We start from the raw sequence: 11,457 nt of genomic DNA on the forward strand, positions 1-11,457 counted from the left end.
GAATTTTTAGGCTACATTTTTTGAAACGCACGAATCTTTTACTTGGGTTATTATTATTATTATTAATTATTATTATAATCAAGGGGGAAGCGCTAAACCTGTAGGATTATACAGCGTCTGGGGGGGATGCGGAAGGCATTCAGGCTTAATTCGGGGAACTGGAGCACAGATCCAATTCCCTAAATCAAGAGCCCCTCACCAACTTCAAGGAACCTTTCCTGAGGGGACTTGGGTTGTTGATAACAGAATCTAAAGACACTACGTAGAATTCAACTGTTAATTTCTTCTGCATCAGATATTTTATTGTCTGCTATTTCCTCACGGAATCTTTCTTTTATGTCTTCTCTGATGAATAAGACCCATGTGTAACACCATCATTTTCATCTGCGATACTTATCTGCGCAGCAGACTATCACGGTCCATCAATTTGACAGAATCGTATGTCTTTGATGCATTCTGTGCTGATTGTATTCCATAGTCATATCACGTTTACCAACCAACTCGATTGATCATTTCAATATTGTTATATTCGTATTAATAGTAATTTTATCTATTTTTCGTATAATTTTCGAAAAAGCTTAAACAAATAAAAGGGAGATCTAGTCTACTTTTCTGCAAATATCTGCATATAACGAAAGCCTTCTCCAACACTATTCCAAAATATAACAACTAAGAATTCTTAGTATACTATAGCATTGATCTTTTAGTATTGAAAAATGAGAAACTGGTGAATATGATACGTGCAACACACATGATACGTGCAACACATGATACGTGCAACACATGATACGTGCAACACACATGATACGTGCAACACACATGATACGTGCAACACACATGATACGTGCAACACACATGATACGTGCAACACACATGATACGTGCAACACACATGATACGTGCAACACACATGATACGTGCAACACACATGATACGTGCAACACAAATATAAATATATGTGCAACCAGCTGTTTCATCAGCCCATTACATAAATACAGGAAACGATGGATGACGTGAGGAAGTTTGAGATGATCAATCCCTCAGCCCTCAAGGGTGTTAAGTCCATCAATCTTAATGAATTTATTTCACCAATAATGAACTTAACACCTACACTGAAGGCTGAGAGACTGACCATCTGGATTACCAATAGACCCTTGACTGTCAAGAAGGCGCTAGATAGGTCAGTACCTGATCAGCCGGGATGTGATTCTTACGTCGGTTTACGTGCGGCCAGCAGTAACAGCCTAGTTGATCAAACCATGATCCACCACGAAACCTGGTCTCAGACCGGGCCGTGGTGGCGTTGACCCCTGAAACCTTCTCCAGGTATACACTAGGTATGTCAAACTATTAGTTCACGTCTTCCATCGTCTCCAGTATTATTCTCTGTATAGGACTGGTAAAGCCATGTATCAACCTTCAATTTGTTCTTATTATATCACAACAATATAGATATAAATTGCCAGGTAAAAGATACGGAGAACTTAGTTTTTGTATTGGAACTTCCTGTATAATATAAAGTTAAATTTAAATTGAGTTCACAGCAGTGCCTATTATTATAATCAAGGGGAAGCGCTAAACCCGTTGGATTATACAGCGCTTGGGGGGGGGGATGTGGAAGGCATTCAGGCTTAATTCGGGGAACTGGAGCATAGATCCAATTCTCTAAATCAAAAGCCCCTCACCAACATCAAGGAACCTTCCCTGAGGGGACAGCAGTGCGTAGTGTTGATTTGGTACAACCTGATATTTCACCTGACATGGTGAGTCTCCCAGCGTAATACTGAAAGTTATGCCTAGTTATTAACAATCCCAATTGTTTTTATTATTGAAAGACGAACGTTGAAAATATCTACAGCTCTCTGACACGAGGCATAGATAAGAAAATTATGAGTTCCGCTGATATCAATTTTAGAGACAATATTTACTGCAAAACGGTTACCCGCATTGATTTCAGCTCTGCTTTATCTTTGACAGAAGTTGTAAATAAAGAGAAGTATGCACAGATCAAGGCACATAATGGAAACATTTTTACCAGTACTGGCTTCTTCAGTCCTTTAAAAAAGTCACTCGCAGCTAAGTGTTTCGTTAACATCTTGTTTGGTACATACATGTCTTTACTAACAACTTGTCGGTATCACTATACCACTTCTACCCTTGATAGAAGCTGGCTGTTAAGAACTGTAAGAGATTTTTTTTTATGTCAGGGTCGAGATGTGGTGCATGTCAATCATTCAGTAAGAAATGTTGATTCAGTAAACATTGGGTTTGTGCATGAAGAGCTCGAGTACATCCAAAACCCACTCGAGACAAGACCCATCTAGGACAAAACTCGCCTGTACATAAACCATTCTCATAAAATCTACACACTGAAAGTATGAAATTGGATATAACCTTCATCCACATACGAAGACAAGAATTAATTAGGCTAGGTTATATCAGGTTAGACTAGGTTAAGTTCGATTACGTTAGGTTAGGTTAACTTAGAATATAAATAAGCTTTAGGTCGGTTTCTTTGCAGAGGTGAGATTTGTCCTGCGTGAAGTTTGCCACAAACCCGAAGAACACCTGCCTTTCATGGGCCAGTAGTGAGGAAATAAGCTACTAGTGGAGAAACGTTCCATCAGTGAATACCCTGAACTATACATAATTGCCCCCCAAACACCCAGCCAGGCAACCATCTTTTCAAATTACACTTAGGTTTCACTTTTCTGCGTGTTACTAACCGTATTTTTTGTGATATTTCCTTTCCAGTTTATAAGGCCTAGTCTGAGATCGCACACCAAGTGGAGCGAAGACCCCGGAAACAGTAACTTACAACACAGTTACACCAATGAATTTGGTTCTGCATGTTAAATGTTCCTTAAAAAGGTTCCATCACGGGCTTTATATCCGATAAAGGTCGCTTTATCAAATCTTTGCCTTGGATTATTTTTTTGTTGCTTAAGAACATAAGAACATAAGAATGTAGGAACACTGCAGAAGGCCTACTGGCCCATACGAGGCAGGTCCTTATCAAAACGACATCTACCTAAAGCTACTCAAGAAACAACTCCCGCACCCCCCAACACCAATCAAACCCAGCCCCTCCCGCTCATATATTTGTCCAGTCTCTTCTTAAAGCTACCCAAGGTCCTAGCCTCTATCACCCCACTGGGAAGACTGTTCCACGCATCTACAACTCTGTTAGAAAACCAGTACTTACCTATGTCCTTTCTAAATCTAAATTTATCCAACTTAAATCCATTATTCCTGGTTCTTACCTGGTTCGACACCCTCAGTACTTTATTAATGTCTCCCTTGTTTATGCCCGTCATCCACTTATACACTTCAATGATATCTCCCCTCATTCTACGCCTCTCCAGAGAGTGGAGATTTAAGGCTTTAAGTCTATCTTCATACGGGAGGTTCCTTACACAGTAAATCATTTTAGTCATTCTTCTCTGTATGTTCTCTAATGAGTCTATGTCCATCCTGTAGTAAGGGGACCAAAACTGAGCAGCATAATCTAAATGAGGCCTCACTAGTGATGTATAGAGCTGTAAAATAACTTTTGGACTTCTGTTACTTATACTTCTTGAGATAAATCCAAGTAATCTGTTGGCCTTGTTGCGCACACTGAGGCACTGCTGCCTTGGCTTTAGATTTCTGCTTACCATGACTCCCAAGTCTTTTTCACATTCTGTATGACCAAGCTCTACTTCACCTAGATTATAGCTTCGAGGGTTATTTTCATTACCAAGGGCAAGTACCTTACACTTATCCACATTAAACTTCATCTGCCATTTCTCAGACCAAGACATTAGTTTGTTCAAATCGTCCTGGAGTTCATTGATATCCTCCTCAGAGTGAATTATACGCCCTATCTTTGTATCATCAGCAAACTTACTCATGTCACTAGTAATCCCTTCATCAAGGTCATTAATGTAAATTATGAACAAGAGAGGGCCCAAAACTGATCCTTGTGGAACGCCACTAGTGACTAATCCCCATTCAGATTTCACTCCATTAATGGTAACTCTCTGCTTTCTATTGGTAAGCCATGCCTCAATCCATGCTAGAACTTTACCTCCTATACCATGAGCTGCCACTTTTCTCAAGAGTCTCTTGTGAGGTACTCTGTCGAAGGCTTTACTAAAATCCAAATAAACAATATCATATTCCTTATCACTGTCAACTGCCTCAAATGTTCTATTGAAGAACGTCAGTAAGTTTGTCAGGCAGGAACGACCTCTCGTGAATCCATGCTGAGATTCATTTATCAAGTTATGCTCTTCAAGGTGACTTCTGATAATGTCAGCTATAATTGATTCTAATAACTTGCCCACTATAGATGTCAGGCTTATTGGACGGTAATTTGAAGGAGTGGACTTATCCCCTGATTTGAATATAGGAACCACATTAGCCATCTTCCACATATCTGGCACAACACTGGAAAGGATGGACGTATTGAATACACTCGTTAATGGCTGACTAAGCTCCATCTTGCATTCCTTAAGTACCCTTGAAAACAACTCATCGGGTCCCGGGGACTTATTTTGTTTCAGTTTGTCTATCCGCTTAATAACCATGTCCCTCGTGACAGTAATATTAGTTAACTTGAATTCATCAGGAACTAAATAATTGTTTATTACTGGAATCTCATTTACATCTTCCTGTGTAAAAACTGACAAAAAATAGTCATTAAATAAGGAACACATTTCCAGTTCATTATCCGTCAGCTGTCCATTCCCAGATTTCAGAGGTCCTACTTTTTCCTTCACCTTCGTCCTATACACTTGAAAGAACCCCTTTGGATTAGTCTTTGATTCATTAGCGACTCTAATTTCATAGTCACGTTTAGCCTTTCTAATCGCCTTTTTTACTTTTCTTTTAAGCTGAACATATTGGTCAGTAAGGTTAACCTCTCCTCTTCTGATGCGCCTATAAATTCCCCTTTTCTCCCCTAATAGATGCTTTAACCTCCTGTTAACCCATTTGGGATCGTTATTATTAGACCTAATTTCTCTCTGTGGAATGTATATACTCTGGGCACTGTGTACATTATTAAGAAAACAATCATAAAAGCAGATCCCTTCATATTCATAAGTATGATTATCGTCAATAAAATCATTAGCTAGATAACCCCAATCAAGATTAGACAGATGTTCCCTAAGTCCATTATAATCGGCAGAACGAAAATCGGGGATTTTTACTGTATTATCATTATTCTTGCATTCCCAATTAATGCTAAAGGTGATGGATTTGTGATCACTTGCGCCAAGCTCTTCAGTGATCTCCAGATTATTCACTAGTGTTTCCTTATTTGACAAGACTAGGTCTAGCAAATTATTACCCCTGGTAGGTTCAGTTACACTCTGTTTCAGAAAACAGTCCTGAACTGTTTCCATGGGTCTTCTACAACATCTAATATTTAATTAAAGATGACGAGAGAAAAGTTTTGGGACTGCATCCTCTCTTGGGAAGAGGGAAAGAAGGGATGGTTGGAGGTGACAAACTTCTGGTTGGGACTTCATTGCTCTTGGCAACTCAGCATCCGTTATTTATTTTTACGCAAGTAATGCAGTAGGCCTTTTGGCCCACACTGGGCAGGCCCTTTACAAATCCAACCCACTAACAGAAAATTTGCCCAACCCACTTTCAGTGCTACCCTAACAAGTTGCCACGATTGTTATTAGGTCTCCTAGTTTCTCTCCAGTTATTTATTGACATTTGTTCCTCCTGTATGTTATTTCTATATTATTGAATATTTACTTTCCATTTCTGCTTGTATCTTGGCGCTCTCTTCTGTCTTGGCTACTTCTTCTAGATCTAAGCTACTAGAGGAGAGTTAGTGTGGAAATAAATGGTATACAATACTATCACAATGGAAAAATAAACACAAGCATTATCATGTGATTCTTTATTGATAAAGCCCACTGTGTGGGCTTTATCAAGTCACAGAGATCTTCGGGCATCACTGTGACTTGATGAAGCCCACCGTGCGGGCGAAACGTTGTCAATAAAGGATCATATTATACTGCTTCTGTGTTTATTTTTCCAGGGTGAGAGTGAGTGGAGGGGAGAGTGATAGACGCGGTGGGATAGTAGTCAGGCTGATTGAGGTAGAAAAATTGGCTTTTAAATTAACATCTTTAGGCACATGGATATTTTTATAACGCAGCCTTAGAATACTTCCAGCAGGTACTCAATTACATAAAAAATGCAGTTATCGTATACAGGATAAGTTGTCACTGGTCAACCACCAAAATGCTTCCGAGACCAGAGTAGCAATTTCCAACTAATTTTAGGTCACTGATAATGAATATCATGGTTAAAATTGTTTATTAGCTTAATTCTTCAATATTCACCTACGTGTCACAACAGATTCAAACAGGCTTGGTGCAGTGTGTTGCTAACCACACTCACAGTCTCACTGCCCTTCATTATTGTTCCAGCAGTCATAGAAGGTGGTTGTGATGTGCAAGTTTATATTGCGAGGGGAAAGGTAGGCTATTTTCTTAGCCAAACACTTTTTACATCAAGTACTGCTGCCTTCTATATGAATGGAGCAGCAGTGCAAGAGGTTCCCACTACATCAGGAGAGAATGGCCACCTCGTCAATCTTTGGAGCCTGGGATGAAAAATGTTCAACATCAACTTCTCACTGAACCAAACAAAATTTTGCTACCAGCACTACACATAAAACTGGGGCTCATGAATAACTTCGTAAAAGCTATGGACAAATCCGGTCAGGGGATTAAGTATTTAACATCAAAATTCCCCTCACTGAGCGACGCTAAGATAAGAGAGGGAGTCTTCAATGGTCCTCTGATTCGAGAGTTTCTTAAAGATGGTGACTTTGAATCAGACTTTCATGAAGAAAACTACTTGGGAAGCATTCAAGGTAGTGGCGTAGCTCATCAAGGCTTACAAGAACATGGGATGTAACATGTTACTTCAAATCCACTTTTTGGACTCGCATTTTAACTTTTTTCCAGCCAACTGTGGGGCAGTTAATGACGAACATGGTGAAAAGTTTCACCAAGATATTTCAACCATGGAAAAATGGTACCAGGGTAAATGGGGCACAAGAATGCTTGCAGACTTTTGCTGGACATTGGCAAGAGATGATTCTTCAGCCCACTATAAGCGTCAAACAAAGTAGGTACGGATTAGAATTTAAAACATACTGACTGACACAGTGTACGTTATAATAAAAGAATCAAATATTACATGTCTCGTATCTTTAAACCTATAGCCAATAAACATTTTTCAAGTTGATATTTGGATTCAGGGCATGAAAATACATAAGAATTATCTAATCTCATTTGAAAAGCATACAACTTCTCAAAAATTGTTGACCAGTCATATTCCACCAGGAGTACTTTCTAACTAGTCTTTTCCCCCTGGATGGGATCCATAACAGTCGGCTAATACAAAAATATCTAGCTTTTGTGCTAGGTGACCACTGGTAACAACGGTGCAAGACAACGTTTCGAAAGTTTCTTTGTGCCTTGAAATCGAGTCTGGGGCCTTTCAATTTACAGTCAAATACTCTCACCTTCGAGCTACGCGACACCCTGGTGGTTAAGGTAGAGGGAAGGAAGGGTCGAGACGATAATAGGAAGGTTGAAAATGAAGAAGGGTGTGGTAGAATAACGAAGAGACGTAGAGGAAGGTTGGATTCGAGTTGTAGGCAATAAAGTGTTGGTTAGGTTTTTGTGGGAGTAGTATGGAGTAGTATTTCATCAGGAAATAAGGAGTATTGGGGGAATTACGTTGAAAAGGGAAAAAAATAAGGGAAAAGGAGTGACAAAATCACATATGAATAGTATGTAATGAGAAGTTGCGCAGTGGGAGAAAATGGATGCTGTAGAAAGTGCATAAATAATACGCGAGACTAACAAGTAGTGGGAAAAACAAAACAAATCACTAGGACCTATTTACTGAAAACTTTCAGTGCTATGACTGAAACGTTCCCAATAATAATGTCCTAGTGATTGTATTGTAAATGTCACTAGTAGTAAGACTGGTGTCATAGCTGGGCGAGCATGCTCGTCCCCCTACCCCTCCCCATGCTGGAGAGAGAAGACGAGCAGTCACGGCCCATGCTGGGGGAGAGAGAGAGAGAAGAGGGACAATCACGGCCCATGCTGGGGGAGAGAGAGAGAGAAGAGGGGCAATCACGGCCCATGCTGGGAGAGAGAGAGAGAGAAGAGGGGCAATCACACCCCATGCTGGGAGAGAGAGAGAGAGAAGAGGGGCAATCACACCCCATGCTGGGAGAGAGAGAGAGAGAAGAGGGACAATCACACCCCATGCTGGGAGAGAGAGAGAGAAGAGGGACAATCACACCCCATGCTGGGAGAGAGAGAGAGAAGAGGGACAATCACACCCCATGCTGGGAGAGAGAGAGAGAAGAGGGGCAATCACACCCCATGCTGGGAGAGAGAGAGAGAAGAGGGGCAATCACTGCCCATGCTGGGAGAGAGAGAGAAGAGGGGCAATCACTGCCCATGCTGGGAGAGAGAGAGAAGAGGGGCAATCACTGCCCATGCTGGGAGAGAGAGAGAAGAGGGGCAATCACTGCCCATGCTGGGAGAGAGAGAGAAGAGGGGCAATCACTGCCCATGCTGGGAGAGAGAGAGAAGAGGGGCAATCACTGCCCATGCTGGGAGAGAGAGAGAAGAGGGGCAATCACTGCCCATGCTGGGAGAGAGAGAGAAGAGGGGCAATCACTGCCCATGCTGGGAGAGAGAGAGAAGAGGGGCAATCACTGCCCATGCTGGGAGAGAGCAGACGGGCAGTCACTGCCCATGCTGGGAGAGAGCAGACGGGCAGTCACTGCCCATGCTGGGGGAGAGCAGACGGGCAGTCACTGCCCATGCTGGGGGAGAGCAGACGGGCAGTCACTGCCCATGCTGGGGGAGAGCAGACGGGCAGTCACTGCCCATGCTGGGGGAGAGCAGACGGGCAGTCACTGCCCATGCTGGGGGAGAGCAGACGGGCAGTCACTGCCCATGCTGGGGGAGAGCAGACGGGCAGTCACTGCCCATGCTGGGGGAGAGCAGACGGGCAGTCACTGCCCATGCTGGGGGAGAGCAGACGGGCAGTCACTGCCCATGCTGGGGGAGAGCAGACGGGCAGTCACTGCCCATGCTGGGGGAGAGAAGACGGGCAGTCACTGCCCATGCTGGGGGAGAGAAGACGGGCAGTCACTGCCCATGCTGGGGGAGAGAAGACGGGCAGTCACTGCCCATGCTGGGGGAGAGAAGACGGGCAGTCACTGCCCATGCTGGGGGAGAGAAGACGGGCAGTCACTGCCCATGCTGGGGGAGAGAAGACGGGCAGTCACTGCCCATGCTGGGGGAGAGAAGACGGGCAGTCACTGCCCATGCTGGGGGAGAGAAGACGGGCAGTCACTGCCCATGCTGGGGGAGAGAAGACGGGCAGTCACTGCCCATGCTGGGGGAGAGAAGACGGGCAGTCACTGCCCATGCTGGGGGAGAGAAGACGGGCAGTCACTGCCCATGCTGGGGGAGAGAAGACGGGCAGTCACTGCCCATGCTGGGGGAGAGAAGACGGGCAGTCACTGCCCATGCTGGGGGAGAGAAGACGGGCAGTCACTGCCCATGCTGGGGGAGAGAAGACGGGCAGTCACTGCCCATGCTGGGGGAGAGAAGACGGGCAGTCACTGCCCATGCTGGGGGAGAGAAGACGGGCAGTCACTGCCCATGCTGGGGGAGAGAAGACGGACAGTCACTGCCCATGCTGGGGGAGAGAAGACGGGCAGTCACTGCCCATGCTGGGGGAGAGAAGACGGGCAGTCACTGCCCATGCTGGGGGAGAGAAGACGGGCAGTCACTGCCCATGCTGGGGGAGAGAAGACGGACAGTCACTGCCCATGCTGGGGGAGAGAAGACGGGCAGTCACTGCCCATGCTGGGGGAGAGAAGACGGGCAGTCACTGCCCATGCTGGGGGAGAGAAGACGGGCAGTCACTGCCCATGCTGGGGGAGAGAAGACGGGCAGTCACTGCCCATGCTGGGGGAGAGAGGGGTACTGAGGAAGATTCTGTTGTAGAAGTTCTCAGCCATGGTAGATGTAATATGGTAATAATGGGTAGTCAGTTTACACACTCACGGTGCCACTAATTAGCCACTCACTTTGACACTCACGGTGCCACTCACTGTACACTCACCTTGCCACTCACGGTACTAATCACTGTGTTCACTCACGGTACCACTCAGTACACACGCTTGTGATAAACCCTCTTAACACCTCCTTACCCCTCTCTACTTTGTATTGGACTGGTGAAGCCGCTGTGTGGCAAAAGGTTTCCTTAATAAAGATTTCGATATGCTGCGTGTCTCAAACTTCAATACACACGTTACTTACATCAATCACAATATTAATATTGTTAATGGCACTGTTTTACGGTATTCACAATATTACTCTCTCGTCATGCACACTGCACAATATTGAGTTCTGCGCACTGGTGACAACACGCACAACTACTTCTAACACTGGTTATGGTGGTACACCTGCCCCCGCCTGCCCGCCCTGGTCAACCAGCTGATCTTCTCACCTTCCTGGGTGTCTGTCAGGCAGCAAATGAACAAACTGGTCATTGGCTCGTTGCACTAAAGTCTACACTCACACTCTCCCTCACAACGCACCTTAACATGCTATATTCTAAACTTGAGTACATTAATCTTAGTTTTAATTGTACTCACCATGCATGGTGTTGAAGTTAAATGGAGTGTGCAGATGTTGGTCTGTTAATATGTTTGGAAGTTAATCACCTACAAGAGGGTCGTTAAGCCTGCATGTTACCAGTTCATCACCACTCGAAAATACATTAATCTCCAATATTGGAGTTTAAACAAAACTCTTCGTGTACATACACTGAGAAACATGTATGTATCTCATGTATGCACAATGTGAGACATCCATCTCTCGGAATACACGACTCTGTGTCAAGAGGCTGTTCTGGAGTGACTATGATGAACGTTGTTGTACCCCAGTTCACCTTGACGCACCCCTCTTGCCCTCCTCCCTCGGTATTCACTCGACTATCACACTAAATGCACAACACTTCCACTTATTACATTGCAACGATGCAATGTAGTACCTTCTTACACTCTCTCAGAAGTTCACATTTATTCCTGTTCAGTCTCGACCTGGTCAGTCTCACTGATCAAGAATAATTTTTAAAATTTGCCCGCAGTCAGCCTGCTACACAAACGTCCGGCAGTTCCAGACAGACTGACAGGTAAATAAACACAGACAAAGACATACACACTTAAAAACAATGTTGCCCAATTAACTAACAAAATGTCAGAAATTATAATTGAGGATAACATTAAAATTGAATTAAAAAGGAGAGTGCTAGTTAGTCAAAGTTATTGCAACGAAAACTTTTAATAGAACTCTGTGTTGAAAAGGGAATGAAGACAAAAACAGAACGAAAAACA

General features: G+C 43.7%; 1 long non-coding RNA gene across 1 annotated transcript; it reads right to left on the reverse strand.

Annotated features, from left to right (window-relative positions):
- Nucleotides 1–6,306: 6,306 nt before the first annotated feature.
- Nucleotides 6,307–10,515, reverse strand: LOC138853055 (uncharacterized). Its single transcript, XR_011392302.1, has 2 exons — nt 10,379–10,515; nt 6,307–6,612 (listed from the first exon to the last, which is right to left on the reverse strand). It is a non-coding gene; the product is annotated as an uncharacterized lncRNA (long non-coding RNA).
- Nucleotides 10,516–11,457: the final 942 nt, after the last annotated feature.

Source organism: Cherax quadricarinatus, chromosome 21, assembly GCF_038502225.1.
Source record: "Cherax quadricarinatus isolate ZL_2023a chromosome 21, ASM3850222v1, whole genome shotgun sequence".
Taxonomy (NCBI): Eukaryota; Metazoa; Arthropoda; class Malacostraca; order Decapoda; family Parastacidae; genus Cherax; species Cherax quadricarinatus.